The sequence below is a fragment of the Tursiops truncatus genome, chromosome 19, assembly GCF_011762595.2.
Source record: "Tursiops truncatus isolate mTurTru1 chromosome 19, mTurTru1.mat.Y, whole genome shotgun sequence".
Lineage (NCBI taxonomy): Eukaryota > Metazoa > Chordata > Mammalia > Artiodactyla > Delphinidae > Tursiops > Tursiops truncatus.
The window spans coordinates 11,863,141-11,880,328 of NC_047052.1; the positions used below are offsets into that span (position 1 = coordinate 11,863,141).

At 41.2% G+C, this 17,188-nt stretch overlaps 1 long non-coding RNA gene and 1 pseudogene across 1 annotated transcript in view; both read right to left on the reverse strand.

Moving 5' to 3' along the window:
* Positions 1-4,535: 4,535 nt before the first annotated feature.
* Positions 4,536-17,188, reverse strand: part of LOC141277231 (uncharacterized) — a 42,914-nt gene continuing 30,261 nt past the window's right edge. The window contains exon 4 of the long non-coding RNA XR_012328278.1: positions 4,536-4,933. This is a non-coding gene — a long non-coding RNA (uncharacterized lncRNA). The remainder of the gene's footprint in view (positions 4,934-17,188) is intronic.
* LOC101327660 (ADP-ribosylation factor 1 pseudogene) lies at positions 7,404-10,156 on the reverse strand (annotated as a pseudogene).

Below are 17,188 nucleotides of genomic sequence, written 5' to 3' on the forward strand. Positions count from 1 at the left end.
GGTTTTACGTCAAGGGCCCCAGTTTTATGTCAGACGCCCGGTTTTACCTCTGGTGCCCCAGCATTATGTCAGGCGCCTGGGGAGTCTGGTGCCCAGGTTTACATCAGGTGCCCGGTTTAACACAAGGTGCTGGGTTTTACATCTGGTCCCCCTGCTTTACAACTGTTGCCCCTGCTTCTCGTCAGGTGCCGTGGATTTACGTCAAGTGCCCCAGTTTTACGACAGGTGCCGGGTTTTATACCAGGCACCCGGTTTTTACCTCAGATGCCAGCTTTACGTCAGGCACTGGTTTTACGTCAGGCGCCCGGTTTTACGTCAGGCGCAGAGCTTACGTCAGGCGTAGGGCTTATGAGAGGCGCCCGGTTTTATGTCAGGCTCCCAGTTTAACGTCGAGTGCCCGGGGTTTACATCAAGTGCCCCAGTTTTATTGCAGGTCCCAGGTTTACGTCAGGCACTCAGTAATACGTTAGGTGTCGTGGTTTTACATCAGGAGCCCGGGCTTACGTCAGGCGCCAGTTTTACGTCAGACGCCCGGTTTTACGTCAGGCGCCGGCTTTACGCGAGGCACCGGGCTTACGTGACGCACCGGTTTTACGTCACGTGCCCCTGGGGTTTACAACAAGTGCCCCAGTTTTACGACAGGTCACAGGTTTACAGAAGTAACACGTCAGGTGTCATGGATTACATCAGGTGCCTGGTTTTAGGTCAGGTGCCCCAGCTTTACATCTGATGCTCCGTTTGTTTGGGGTTTCTTTCTTTTTTTTTTTTTTTTGAAGTAAAACTTTTATTATTTGCAGTTTACGAGAATATTTTAAAATAGTCAAAAGAATCTACATACAAACTAATAGAATTAGTAAATTATTTTAGCTAGGTAGGTCTCTGGATAGATGAAGAGACAAAAATTGTATTTTCATACACCAACACCAAAAAATTTGCAAGTGCAGTTTAAAATGAATTCCATTACAGAGCATGAAAAAATATTGGATATGTAAGGAAATAAGTAGATCCCCCTTATTTGTGGAGAATATGTTTTAAGACAGCAGTCCCCAGCCTTCTTGGCACCAGGGACTGGTTTTGTGGAAAACAATTTTTCCACAGATTCGGGGGGAGGATTCGTTCAGGCAGTAATGCCAGCAATGGGGAGCCATGGCGAGTGGCAGATGAACCTTCACCCACTCACTCACCCGTTGCTCACCTCCTGCTGTGCGGCCCAGTTTGTAATAGGCTGTGGACCTGTATCACAGCCCGGGGGTTGGGGACCCCTGGTTTAAGACCTCCCCCCTCCAGTGGATGCCTGAAATCAAGGATAGTTCGAGACACTATGTATAAAGTTTTTCCTACACATATGTACCTCTGATAAAGTTTAACTTATAGTTACAGTAAGAGGTTAACAACAGTAACTAATAATAAAATACAACAGTTATAACAATATACCATAATAAAAGTTATATAAATGTGGTCTCTCTCTCTCTCTCTTTCTCTCTAAATATTTTGTTGTACAAATTTAATACCTTTCTGTCTTTTAACTAAGCACTTACACACTGTGGCCGTATCTTTTGCAGTTTGAGGTGTGACAGCAAAACTAGCACAAATTTCTTTTTCCTTCACAACTTCAGAGACAGAACATTTGTTCTTAGCAACCTCAGCACTTAACTTATTTTTTCCTTTATTAAGTCAAGAGCTTTCACCTTTTCACTTAAAGGAAGAACTTTATGGCTTCTCTTTGGTATATCCGCATTGCCAGCATCTCTACTCGTGCGCTTTGGGGCCCTTGATAAGTAAAATAAGGTTTTCCTGAACACAAGCACTGTGATGCTGTGGTAACCAAGCAGGACCTATGAGGCCTTCCTGGGAAAGACCCCTCCCCCCAAGTCCCCCGCTTTGGGTCCTCTGTGAAGTACCTAATAACAGTATCAGATGAACATTTCCTGAGTTGTTTTACAGATGCTAAAACCACCACCAAGTGGAAGAGGTTAACTACTTGATGACCATGATGAGCATGTAGCCCCCAGACCTACTGGAGCCTCGGGATTAACAACGTTAACCCCTGTGACATCACCTTCTTACCTCACCATCAACCTTTCAGAGAATTGTGCCTGAGCTGATCACATACCCTGAGTGTCCTCTCCTTCACCTTGCCTTTAAAAATGCACCCCTGAAACTCATCAGGGAGTTCAGGTGTTTTCGAACATTAGCTGTCCTGGACTCCTTGTCTGGTTCTTTACAGTAAACGGGGCACTTTCCTTCACCATAACCCGGTATCAGTAGATTGGCTTTACTGTGCATGGGCTAGCGGACCCAAATGTGGTTCAGTAACACAGTAACAGTTGATTTGATAACCAAGAGGGCTACTAGGTAAATAACAGGTGGGACAGAGCAGGAGGGCATGAGATTTCATCATGCTACTCAGAAAGGCATGCAATTTAAAATTTATGAATTATGTCTGAAATTTTTCATTTAATGTTTTCAGACTCTGGATTGGTGCCCCAGTTTTACATCTGGTGCCCCGGGTTTTGTTTTGTTTTGCTTTTAAGATCTTTATTGGAGTATAACTGCTTCACAATACTGTGTTAGTTTCTGTTGCACAACAAAGTGAATCAGCTGTATGTATACATATATCCCCATATGCCCTCCCTCTGGAGCCTCCCTCCCACCCGCCCTATCCCACCCCTCTAGGTCATCGCAAAGTGTGCCCTGATTTTTGAGGCTGCCTCCAGGGGACACCTCTACATCACCTGGCTCTGGTGGCCATGGGGCCTATGCTTTCAGCCCCACAGCACTGTTTATATTTGCATATTTTAAAATCTACTGCCTGAGGGTCTGGCTTCCAATCAGCCTGAATCTAGGTACTGACTGAGATTCCCCCACTTTGTAACACAGACTGGTCTTGGCAAACCCTCATCTACTAGGAGCCATTAAAAATAAAATAGGCTGTTTGGACAATCACTAAGGTTTGAGAGACAAGAGTGAGGCAGGATTGAACAGTCAGGCTCATCTCCTGCAGGAGGCCACTCCTTTAAGTCTGGCTGCTTTATCTAATGCATAGAAACCAACAGAGAGTCAAGCAAAAGGAAGAAACAAAAGAATATGTTCCAATCAAAAGAACAAGACAAAACCTCAGAACCAAACCTTAATGAAACAGAGATAAGTACATTATCTGATAAGGAAAATCTTCCTGAGCACTGGTCAGTGGGATGAAGAAATGGGGGTGGCCAACACAGGCAAGATGGAGAAACACACCAGGAAAAATAAATAAACAAGAAAAATATTAGATACTGAAAAGTACTATGAAGAGTACTACTTATAATAGCATAATAAAATAGTAGTATTAAAATAGAGCTGATATGCAAGGTTTCTAAACCTTGGAACTTGATACTTTGGACTGGATAACTCTCTGTTGGGGGGGTGGGTTTCTTGTGCATGGAGGGATGTTTTCCAGTGTCCCTGGCTTCTACCTATTAGATGCCAGTAATATGACCCCTTCAGTTGTGACTCAAGACATTGCCAAGTGTCCCAGAGGGAGAGAGAAATCGCCCCCAGTTGAGCACCACTGCAATGGAGCCACTAGATGATACCTTTCAGCTCCAAATGTTTATCCTCATAATGAAACCAGAATACTGTACATAATGAACCTGCCCCATCCTCTCTTTTCAACCCACCTTTGTAATGATAGATGCCATCCTCTTCTGTACCTAATTGTAAAGCTTGCAGAACTGTTTGCCTCAATAACATTCCAAACCTGTATTGTAGGAACTGAAAACACCATCAGACCCTGTAAAAAAGATGACAAGGTGTCCTGCACTATTGACATAGTTAAGAACCTCCATGAATAGTGCTTCTAAGCTATTATCTGGAGACCAACAGGAATGTTGAAGAGTTTCTCCACATGAAAGCACTTATCTGCACAGTCATAAAAGATAACCCATTACCATGGAAGGAAATTAAAACTGCAATAAATTTCAAAAGAGAAGAATGAAGAAGAGTAGGTATAAAGGACCAGTAGGAAATCTCAAGTGAGAACATGCTCAACACAGAAAGGGGAGGAGGGCTGTGGAGGCCATGACTGCATTGTATAGGGAGTGACCTGGCACTGCTGGTGAACATGGACACACTTAGAAAACAGATGCAAATACATCAAGAGGGTCTAGAGAGTACTGTTTAGAGAAGGCCTTCTCTCCGTCATCCAAATCATATTCAAATTAAGTTGAAACCATGACAAAGAAAACCTTTGTATTTGATTCTGGCCACTGAGAAATTCCATTTGGAAGATGTTAAATAGCTCATGAAATTAAAACACACACCTGAACTAAAAGTCTCCATCTTCCTTTGTTTGTGCTAAAATTTTAGGGCCGATCCCATAAAATATTTTTAGGACAGAAACTTCAAAAACTCTAGGAAACATGTTTAGTGAGCATAAGAAGAAATCATTGAGCTATAGATATTTATGGCAAGTAAAAATTGGTTTTCATTAGTTACCTTTTCTAAATAATACTCTTACAGATTAAACTAATTTTTAATAGAGAATTGACATGACTCTACTTATCTTACAAGTTTCTCTATTTTACTTCTCTATTATATTAATACAATTTAAAGAAATAAAACACAGGAATCTTGAATTTTTTTTAATTTTATTTAATTTTTGGCTCGTTGGGTCTTCATTGCGGCACGCAGGCTTTCTGGCTTTCTCTAGTTGTGACGAGCAGGGGCTACTCTTCCGGGGGCTACTCTCTGTTGTGGTGCACGGGCTTCTCATTGCGGTGGCTTCCCTTGTTGCGGAGCACGGGCTCTAGGCACGCGGGCTTCAGTAGTTGTGGTGCACAGGCTTAGTTGCTCCACGGCATGTGGGATCTTCCTGGACCAGGGATCGAACCTGTGTCCCCTGCATTGGCAGGCAGATTCTTAACCACCGCACCACCAGGGAAGTCCCAGAAATCTTGAATTTAAAAAAATATATAATGTTAGACCAACTGCTTCCTCTGTTTTTCAGAAGAGCACAGATTTTATCACAGATTTCCCTTAAATAAGAAGTATGGGTTGGAAAGGGCACAGGAGTCAGATGCTTTAAAACACCTCTTCTACCCTTCGCCAGCTACATGATTCTGTTAATTCATTTAATATTGCTGAGAACCAAGTTACTCATATAGAGATTGGATATAACAATTATATACTATTCATGGGGTGGCTGTGAAAATAAAAAGAAATGGCCTATGAGAAAAGGCTTTGCAAACCGTAAAGTTCTATCAAGTGCTGTTTTGTTATCATCTTATCATTGAATTAACATAAAATGTGGCCACAGTGTGGTTTACATAAAACATTCAAGCATGCAGATGACCAAGAGGTCCAGCTTGAAGAAACTTTAGTCAGGCTTCTTCCAGACTATAGACCCTGACCTCCCTTTCCTCAGAGGATTTTCTTTAGAAAACTTATAAATTCTTTCTTTGCCTATTTGATATGTAAATCCTCTTAAAAGCCTCTAACTCCTTGTACCTTCAAGGAATATCTTCCTCCAGGAGCTGGGAGCCATCATTTTGAAACAATAACATCAAGCCCCCCAATCTCCCAGTTTCTGTGGTAGGGTAGGAGCCCAACTTCCATGAGCACTTTGCTCCAAGTTGTAAAACTACCTTCTGTCATGAAGATAAGAGAAAGTTTACTTTTCCTTTGGGAAAGACCCATTAGCAAATACAGACAGCCTATGATCCCCCCATTCCCCAGCTATTCAAAACTCACCCACCCTTTGTTTCAGCAGAGTTAAGTTCAGACTTTAGTTCTGGCCCTTCTCCTCTTTGCAACAGCCTTGAATAAAGTCTTCCTTGCCTGTTAAATTTTGTCCTGTACAATTTTGGTTTTGACGCGTTTGCAAAAGAATGAAGATATACCCTAGGATTCATTTGCAGCAAAACTTAACAGCCCCCAACTCCACTTGTGACTCACCCAGGTTATAGCTCGCATTAGTCTCTTACAGACTGAAACCTCCTGGAGGTGAGGAACTAACCAAGTAACTGACCGCGTCTAACAATGTCCTCTCTATATAACCATGTATTTATGTATGTGGATCAACATGTAGTTATTACTGTTTTCAGTCCCTGAATTAGTATACATATCAGAGTTTAACTTCTCAGAAGCCAGAGCACTTGAAATACTTCCACAGGTGGTAGATCTGGTGATGCTGCAAAGCAGATTGCAAGAGAAACACATTTTTAAACCACTTTATTGAGGTATGATTGACATACAAAAAGCTGTACGTATTTAATGCACATGACTTGATGAGTTTGGAGATAAGTATACACCCATGAAACCATCACCACAATCTATGCCATAAACCTATCCATCACCTCCAAAAGTTTCCTCACACCCTCCTTACTTATCATTATTTGGGGATAAGAACATTTAACATAAGATCTATCCTCTTACCAAATTTTTAAGTATATAATACAGTGTTGTTAACTATAGGCACTATGTTATACAGTAGATTTCTAGGACTCATTCATCTTGTATAACTGAAACTTTGTACCCTTTGACTAATACCTCCCCATTTTCCCTAACCCCAGTCCCTAGCAACCACAGTTCCAACTCACTGCGTCTATGATTTACTTTCCTCTTGTAAGTGGTATCATGCAGTATTTCTCCTGCTGTCTGGCTTATTTCACTTAGCATAATGCCCTCCAGGTTCATCCATATTGTCACAAATGGCAAGATCTCCTTCTTTTTTAAGCTTGAATAACATTTCATTTCATGTGTTTGCCATATTTTCTTTAGCTATACATCTTTTGATTGCATTTAGGTTGCTTCCGTGTCTTGGCTATCGTGAATAATGCTACAATGAACGTAAGAGTGAAGATCTCTATTCGAAATACTGATTTAATTTCCTTTTAACATATACCCAGAGTGATATTGCTGGATCATAGGGTAGTTCTAATTTATTTTGAGAAACTGCATACTGTTTTCCACAGTGGCTGCACCAACTTACATTCCCAGCAGTAGTGCACAAAGGTTCCCTCTTCTCATTCTCCCAACACGTATCTTTTGTTTTTTGTTTGTTTTTCTTTTTTTTAATATTTTTTTAATATTTCTTAAAATATTTATTTATTTACTTGGTAGCATCGGGTCTTAGTCGGGCACACGGGATTTTCATTGCCACGTGCAGGATCTTCCTTCTGGCATGTGGCATCTTTCGTTGCGGCATGCAGAATCTTTAGTTGCAGCATGTGGGATCTTTTTTAGTTGCAGCATGTGAACTCTTAGTTGTGGCATGTGGGACCTAATTCCCTGACCAGGGATCAAACCCTGGGCCCCTGTGTTGGGAGCACAGTCTTAGCCACTGGACCACCAGGGAAGTCCCCTCTCTTTTTTTTTTTTTTTTTTTTTAGTTAAGAGAGTTTATTCTAATAGCTTGTAATTACAGTGCTTGTTTGTCGAAATGAAAACTGAAAACAAGTATACAAAACACTTGATTACTAACTGTGTTTTGAAAGCAGTAAGAGGTTCCACAACACCAAATAAACCAGTTCTGAGGTTTTCCCCAAGATAAAGTTTAACAGCTCCAGCTTCTTCAGTGTTTATCAAAATACAAAAGATAAAAGTAGAGGTTATCATTTTTCGATGGCAAATCTGACCGTTGCAGGCTGAGGGAGTGAAAGCACATGTAGACAGGGGCTCCGAAGGGCTGGGGCTCAAGGATGACCACCCGCGCTCCTGCTGGTGAGACCCCAGAGAGACCAGAGCAGGCAAGCAAGGGGACTGCAGGGCTCCCGCTCAAACCAGAGCATTCCAACCTAAGTGCCCATGCTGACCCAAGAAAAGGCTGGGGATCCTCCAAGGGGTCTGAGAGCGGCTGCTGCAGCCTCCAGCCCATCTCCTGGATGGCCATGTAAGAAGCACAGATGCAAGCACAAACGCTATGGGGTGTGGGATGACCCAAGACAGAGCAAATCACATGGACCCTATTGTGACCATGCAGAATGGATCATGGCTGGTTCTGCCCCGTTTCATTCCCAATGGGAAACAGACCACTAGTGGACTGGACTCAGGCCATTACAGCAGAACCTACACTAGGCACATTTCTCCCTTCTGTGTGTTCAAGTGTTCTCCTTATCTTGTACTTGTAAGTTTTTTTTTTTCTTTTGTGCTACGTGGGCCTCCCACTGCTGCGGCCTCTCCCGTTGCGGAGCACAGGTTCCGGACGCACAGGCCCAGCGGCCATGGCTCACGGGCCCAGCCGCTCCGCGGCATGTGGGATCCTCCCGGACCGGGGCACGAAGCCGTGTCCCCTGCATCGGCAGGCGGACTCTCAACCACTGCACCACCAGGGAAGCCCTACTTGTAACTTTTTTTAAATGCACTGAGTTTGGGTTAAAAACCAACCACCAAAATGGATCTCAACACAGATCTAAAGCCCGGAGGAGAAGCATCGGGCTTGTCTGACACGGCGACTCCTGGATGACCCGTGTGCCTAAAATCCCCTCTCAGTACTAAACAATGGGTTGGTTTTCTTTTTATAATAAAAAAAAAAAGCTGAGTAATATTGCATAGGAGTACCAGAAACTGCCTCATTGGAAACAAAAGCTATTTACATTAAATAAAAACCCAGGTGCAGGCCGCGTCTGCACGTTTACAGCGCGGTGAAGCACACGGTGACCGACCATGGAGACAGCTTCTGGCACTCACACCCCAGGGCACGTTTGCCACATGAGAGTAAAGCGAGGGTAGAAGGAGGGAGTGAGAGGGGAGGAGAGAGGAGTACAGCTCACTTCTGGTTCTGGAGCTGATTGGACAGCCAGTCCAGTCCCTCATAGAGCCCGTTCCCGCTGGTGGCACAGGTGGCCTGAATGTACCAGTTCCTGTGGCACAGAGAGTGCAGACCCAGCTTGTCTGTGATCTCAGCTGCATTCATGGCATTGGGGAGGTCCTGTTTGTTAGCAAACTCTGAGCAGAACAGCATCCCTGAGCTGTCTTCTGCCAGCATCCTCATAAGCTCCTCTCGGGCCTCATTCACAGGCTCTCTGTCCTTGCTGTCAACCATGAAGATGAGACCTTGTGTGTTCTGGAAGAAGTGGTACCACAGAGGCCAGATCTTGTCCTGGCCTCCCATGTCCCACACAGTGAAGCTGATGTTCTTGTATTCCACGGTTTCCACGTTGAAGCCTAGAGTGGGAATCGTGGTCACGATTTCACCCATCTTCAGTTTGTATAGGATAGTGGTCTTTCCCACAGCATCTAGGCCCACCATGAGAACGCACATTTCTTTTTTGCCAGAAAGGCCCTTGAAGAGGTTTGCAAAGATATGCCCCACGCTGTAGACCCATGGGAGCAACACGGGCCAGAGAAACCCTCGGCGGCGGCGCAGCTGCTACCCCGACGCAGGCGCTGGTTTCACTCCCACAAGATGGCGGCTCTGACGGCGGCCCCCCTGTTTTTTTTAAATTATAGCCATCCTGACAGGTGTGAGGTGATATCTCATTGTGGTTTTGATTTGCATTTCCCTGATTACTGGTGATGTTGAGCACCTTTTCATATACCATTTGGCTATTTGTATGTCTTCCTTCAAAACCAATGCATTTCAATGCAACTTTAGAAAATAACGATTTGAAGACGGATTATAGATGTGTAAATATACAAATCTCAAGCAATATCAAACATTTGTCAATATTAAACATAATTTAAACCTAGCTAATTTAGCTCTAAAATGTTCTACTGAAAGGTGCAGAAAGAATAGATGTGGCACAGGTACAAGACAAATGAGAAGAGTACAGTCTCAGGAAAAAATAGAGAAAATAAAGCTCCGCTCTTAAAATCCTTCTATAGTTTCCAATTACTTAAAGCATAAAGTAAAACACCATAATACATCAGAAACTTTGGCCAAATCTGGACCAAATCAAATTTCTCCCCTTTCTCTCTTCACATTTGCTTCTCCATCCCTTATACTCAGTGTCTCCTTGTGAATGGAGAGGAACTTCCCCCTACATCTCAGAAGCTGAAACAGCCAAATCTATTACTACAATCACCTAAAACCTTTTTTTACCTGAGAGGGTTTGCAAATGGGTCACACAATCACTGTGTCACACCCAAATCCAAAAGCCCTATGAAATCTCCTCCCATCTCAATATGACTAGGACTCTACATTTTTCAAGGCAAGTTCATCTATTACCTTTACCATCACTAGCAGTGAGTTTATTATTATTAAGTGCACTTTATTTGTGAGAAATCTGATGTTGATAGAATTTATTTCTTGCAGCTTTATGACGTATACAAAAACTTCACGTATTTGATATGTACAATTAGATGCTGAGAGACTGTAAATTTCTTACTTGTGTCAAGATACGACTTAAGAAAGTCCTTCAGCCCATTTCTATGTGGGATAATCAGATCCCAGGAGTTATAAAAATCAATCTCTAATTCCATACAGCCTGCTGTATGTTCCCAGAAGGGTGCTAGGACTGAAATGCACCCAAAGTGATAAAAGATGGACATAACATCCCCAGGACAACCAACAGGGTTAACTTAAGTTTCTCCTGATTCCCCAGAGCAGCAGGTAAACACACAACACAGACTTAGAATGACAGGTGCTTCTCTGTATAGTCACAGGAACATAAAGGCCAGAGGGGCAGAATGGCCTTCCTCTCGGACCCAGGTTGCGCTTCCTGAAAAATCCTGCCTGCCTATGGAGCGCCTCTCCACATACAGGCTGTGTCATTATTGTCTAAGGCTGTGGAAACTGCCCCTCCAAAGGGAAGAATACTCCTGAGTCTCCAACTTGGTATAGCCATCACCATGCTGTTAAATCCTTTATGCTTTACCTACTTTAAAGGGATTTGTGGGGCTTCCCTGGTGGCGCAGTGGTTGAGGGTCCGCCTGCCAATGCAGAGGACACGGGTTCGTGCCCCGGTCCGGGAAGATCCCACATGCCGCGGAGCGGCTGGGCCCGTGAGCCATGGCCGCTGAGCCTGTGCATCTGGAGCCTGTGCTCCGCAGTGGGAGAGGCCCCAACAGTGAGAGGCCCGCGTACTGTAAAAAAAAAAAAAAAAGGGATTTGTGCCTTTTGCGTGTGTCTCTTGATACCTCACTATCAATCACTTTCTCCCTTGTGAAAAACATGCAGAGAATCACAAAATAAATAAATAGATTTGGTAGTTCAGAAATTCCAATTACATGCCCAATACCCTTCTACTTTCTGCTTAATATGTAAAGGAATCCTGTAATACAAACCTTATAAATCACAGAACTGATCCCAAAGTCTAAAATCAGAAAATAATAAAGGTTTTACTAGTGGGAAGCAGCCACATAGGACAGGGAGATCAGCTCGGTGCTTTGTGTCCACCTAGAGGGGTGGGATAGGGAGGGTGGGAGGGACACACAAGAGGGAGGGGATATGGGGATATATGTTTATGTATAGCCAATTCACTTTCTTATACAGCAGAAACTAACACACCATTGTAAAGTAATTATACTCCAATAAAGATGTTAAAAAAAAAAACCCTATCAGTGAGTGTCAAGTGACAATTAAGCTGCATCTGTTGGCAGGCTTTATAGTGGCAAGTGAGTTGATGTACTTCAATAGTACAGCTGCATCTGGTGGCAGGCTTTAAGTCAGAATCGGACACTTATTTTAGTCCATGCATAGCCCGCCCATTATTTTATTTACCACCTCCGTCCGCGCCTCTTTCCCACACTGTGCACTTGTCTCAGTCAGTTTTGGTAAGCCCACGAGCTAACCCTAGCCAAAATGAGTAAAAAACAAATGTCTCTGGAGAGCCTCTTTGAAAAGGGGGAAAGACCCAATGATGAGACAGCAGAAGACTCTAAGACTGCATTTAAAAGAAATCTGCATTTACAAGAAAATACCAAAAGTCCTACTTAAATTCATTGCAACAGGTGATTCACATTACCCAAGCCCACTTTGTATAAAATGTGGCTACCGGCTATCCAACAAAGCCATGAAACCTTCAAAACTACTCACCTATCTCAGCTTTCAAAAGAGTTTGAGCATTACTTCCCAACCACAAAAGACCCCCGAACTGGGAAGGAATGGATCCATGACCCATTTGTGAATAAGCCAGGTGAATCGATTTTGTCTGTGCTAGAAGAGGATCAACTGCTTGAGATCCCAAATGACGGTGGCCTTAAAAGTATGTTTGAGACAACTTCAAATCTCCATACGTTCTGGATTAAAGTCCAGGCAGAATATCCTGAGATTGCCACAAAAGCACTGAAAAGCCTGCTTCCATTTCCAACGTCCTATCCTTGTGAAGCAGGGTTTTCTGCAGTGACAGCGACCAAAACGAGATCACAGAGTAGACTGGACATAAGCAACACACGTCAGGTATCACTGTCTCCCATCGCCCCCAGATGGGACCATCTAGTAGCAGGAAAACAAGCTCAGGGCTCCCACTGATTCTGCATTATGGTGAATTGTATAATTATTTCATTATATATTACAATGTAATAATAATAGATATAAAGTGCACAGTAAATGTAAAAAAAAGAAAAGAAAAAAAGCTTTAAAGTTGTTGAGGGAGTTCTGTTTCTGATTAGGATGTAGAACAGTGCAAAAGACCATCATCTCCATGGTAACAACAAGAAAAACAAAATTACTTTTCTATAAAGCTATCAAAGAGCCGTGACAAAAAAGCAAAGAAGGCTTAATGAACTATGTTACAGAGAGACAAGCAAAGAGCCGCAGATGCTTCCACACTTAGCAGCAAATTCCAATCTGACTTTGCAAATTCCAAGCAAAGTTGCCAGAGATGGAAGGGAGAGGGATTAGGAGAAACCAGCAGGTTTTAACAGTGAGGACAGGCAAAAGACAGAATCTATGATAGCTCAAATACAAAAAGAACTGTTCAGGCCAACATATCTCCAATCTCCCACACGCTAGGAATTTTTCTGAGAAAGGAGCAGAAATAATTATGAGGACAGGGCTAGCTAAAAGACAGAAAATTTTTTGGCCATTTCATGGTGCTCAGATTCCAGGACCCTGTAAAACTTGAATCCGTAAGTAAATCATAAGCAACTAAGCTAAAAATCAAACGCTTTCAAGTTCAAACTTGGGAAAATCAAAAGGATTAATTTGTCCCTTAGTTGTAGCAACAGTAGTAAAGAACATCGGGGGTTTCCCTATCTTGGCTATTGTAAATAATGCTGTGATTAACATAGGAGTGCACATATCTTATCAAATAGGAGTTTTCATATTCTTTGGGTAAATATTCAGAAGTACAATAGCTGGACCAATGATACTTCTATCCTTAATTTTTTGAGGACTCTCCATACTGTTTTCCATAGTGGCTACACCAATTTACATTACCACCAACAGTGTAGGAGGGTTTCCTTTTTTCCACATCCTCTCCAACACTTGTCATTTCTTTCCTTTTTGATGATAACCATTCTAAGGGGTGTGAGGTGATATCTCATTGTGGTTTTGATTTGCATTTCCTTTATAATTAGTGATGTTGAACATCTTTTCATGTGTCTGTTGGCCATCTGCACGTTTTCTTTGAAAAAGTGTTTGTTCAGCTCCTCTGCCCATTTTTTAATTGGATTGTTTGGTTTTTTGTCATCATATTGTATGAGTTCTTTACATATTTTAGAATACTAACCCCTTATCTGAGATATGATTTGCAAATATATTCTCCCATTCAGTAGGTTGTCTTTTCACCTTGTCAATGGTTTCCTTTGCTGTGCAGAAGCTTTTTCGTTTGATTAGGTCTCACTTGTTTATTTTTTATTTTGTTTCCCTTGACTGAGGAGACATGCAAAAAACATATTGCTAAGACCCATGTCAAAGAGCGTACTGCTTCTAGGAGCTTTATGGTAAGCATACAACCTAAGTGTCTATCAATGAATGAATGGATAAAGAAGATGTGATACATATATATACAATGGAATACTCCTCAGCCACAAAAAAAAAAAAAAAAAGATGAGATTTTGCCATTTGTGACAACATGGCTGGACCTTAAACGTATTATGTTAAGTGAAATAAGTCAGATGGAGAAAGACAAATATAATATGATTTCACTCATATGTGGGCTATAAAAAAAATTAAAGTTTTTGATTAATTTTTATTGGAGTATAGTTGATTTACAATGTTGTGTTAGTTTCTGCTGTACAGCAAAGTGAATCAGTTATACATACACATATATCCACTCTTTTTTAGATTCTTTTCCCATATAGGTCATTACAGAGTACTGAGTAGAGTTCCCTGTGCTATATAGTAGGTTCTTATTAGTTATCTATTTTATATATAGTAGTGTGTATGTCAATTCCAATTCCCAATTTATCCTTCCCCCCCTTTCCCCCTTGGTAACCATAAGTTTGTTTTCTCCATCTGTGACTCTATTTCTGTTTTGTAAATAAGTTCATTTGTACTGTTTTTTTAGATTCCACATATAAGTAATATCATATGATATTTGTCTTTCTCTGTCTCACTTACTTCACTCAGTATGACAATCTCTAGGTCCATCCATGTCGCTGCAAAAAGAAATAAATGAACAAACCAAACCTAACCAAACCAACAAACCAAAAAATAACAACCACATAGAGTTGTGGTTACCAGAGGGGAAGGGTGGGGTGGGTGAAATGGGTGAAGGGAATCAACTGCATGTTGATGGATGGATTTTTGGTGGTGAGCACACTATAGTGTACACAAAAGTACTGGAGTCAGACAAGTACAACAGTCAGACAAGAAAAAGAAATAAAAGGTATTTAAATTGGAAGGGGGGACTTCCCTGGTGGTCCAGTGGATGGGACACCATGCTCCCAGTCCAGGAGGCCCAGGTTCGATCCCTGGTCAGGGAGCTGGATCCCACATGCATGCCGCAAGCAGGAAATCCACATGCCACAACTGAGAAGTCCACATGTCACAACTGAAGATCCCACATGCCGCAACTAAGAAGTCCACATGCCGCCACGAAGATTCTGCGTGCTACAACAGAGACCTGGCGCAGCCAATAAATAAATAAATAAATTGGAAGGGAAGAGGTAAAATTGTCATTATATGCAGATGACATGATACTATATATAGAAAACCCCAGACTCCACACAAAAACTACTAGAACTGATAAATGAATTCAGCAAGGTAGCAGGATACAAGATTAACATTCAGAAATCAGTTGCATTTCTTTACACTAACAATGAAATATAAGAAAGGGAATGTAAAGCAAATACCTTTTAAAATCACATCCCCCAAAATAAAATACTTAGGAATAAACCTGACCAAGGAGGTGAAAGACTTATTTGCTGAGAACTATAAAACGTTAATAAAGGAAAATGAAGATGATTCAAAGAAATGGAAAGATATCCCATGCTCTTGGATTTGAAGAATCAATATTGTTAAAATGGCCACACTACCGAAAGCAATCTACAGATTTAATGTAATCCCTATCAAATTACCCATGACATTTTTCACAGAACTAGAACAAATAATCTTAAAATTTATATGGAACCATAAAACACCCAGAATTGCCAAAGCAATCCTGAGGAAAAAAGAACAAAGCAGGAGGCATAACTCTCCCAGACTTCAGATAATACTACAAAGCTACAGTAATCAAAACAGCATGGTATTGGCACAAAAACAGATATATGGATCAATGGAACAGAATAGAGAGCCCAGAAATAAACCCACACACCTACGGTCAATTAATCTTCAACAAAGGAGGCAAGAATATACAATGGGAAAAAGTCTCTTCAGCAAGTAGTGTCAGGAAAGTTGGACAGTCTCATGTAAACCAATGAGGTTAGAACACACCATCTCACCATACACAAAAATAAGTTCAAAATGGCTTAAAGACTTAAACATAAGACCTGACACCATAAAGCTCCTAGAAGAGAACATAGGCAAAACATTCTCTGACATAAATCATACCAATTGTTTCTTAGGTCAGTCTCCCAAGGCAATAGAAATAAAAACAAAAATAAACAAATGGGACCTAACCAAACTTACAAGCTTTCACCCAGCAAAGGAAACCATAAACAAAATGAAAAGACAACCAACTGAAGGGGAGAAAATATTTGCAAATGATGTGACCAAAAAGGGCTTAATTTCCAAAATATACAAACAGCTCATACAACTCAGCAACAACAAAGCAAACAACCCAATCAAAAAATGGGCAGAAGACCTAAATAGATATTTCTCCAAAGAAGAAATACAAATGGCCAACAGGCACATGAAAAGATGCTCAACATTATTAAAGAAATGCAAATCAAAACTACAATGAGGTACCACCTCATACCAGTCAGAATAGCCATCATTAAAAACTCTACAAATAACAAATGCTGCAGAGGATGTGGAGAAAAGGGAACCATCCTACACTGTTGGTGGGAATGTAAGTTGGTGCAGCCACTATGAAAAACAGTATGAAGATTCCTCAGAAAACTAAAAATAGAATTACCATATGATCCAGCAATTCCATTCCTGGGCATATATCCAGACAAAACTCCAATTCAAAAAGATACATGCAGCCCTATGTTCATAGCAGCACTATTCACAATAGCTAAGACATGGAAACAACCTAAATGTCCATCGACAGATGAATGGATAAAGAAGATGTGGTACATATTTACAATGGAATACTACTCAGCCATAAAAAAGAATGAAATAATGCCTTTTGCAGCAACATTGATACAACTAGAGATTATCATACTAAGTGAAGTAAGTCAGAAAGAGAAAGACATATGATATCACTTATATGTGGAATCTAAAATATGACACAAATGAACCTATCGATGAAACAGAAACAGATTCACGGACATAGAGAACAGACTTGTGGTTGCCAAGGGGGAAGGGGTTGGAGGAGGGATGGAGTGGGAGGTTAACAACAAGGTCCTACTGTATAGCACAGAGAGCTGTATTCAATATCTTATGATAAACCATAATGGAAAAGAATATTAAAAAAAAGAATATATATATATATGTATAACTGAATCACTTTGCTGTACAGCAGAAATTAACACTATATTGTAAATCCACTATATTTCAATAAAAAAATTAAATTAAAAATTTGGGGTGGTGAGCACACTATAGTGTATACAGAAGTAGAAATATAATGTTGTACATGTGAAACATAATGTTATAATATATACAATGTTATACATATAAATTTATATAATGTTACTACAATAAAATTTTAATTAAAATTAATTAATAATAAATAAAGTAAGTTGGTGGTTGAGCTGAAGGACGAAGTGAGATCTCCTA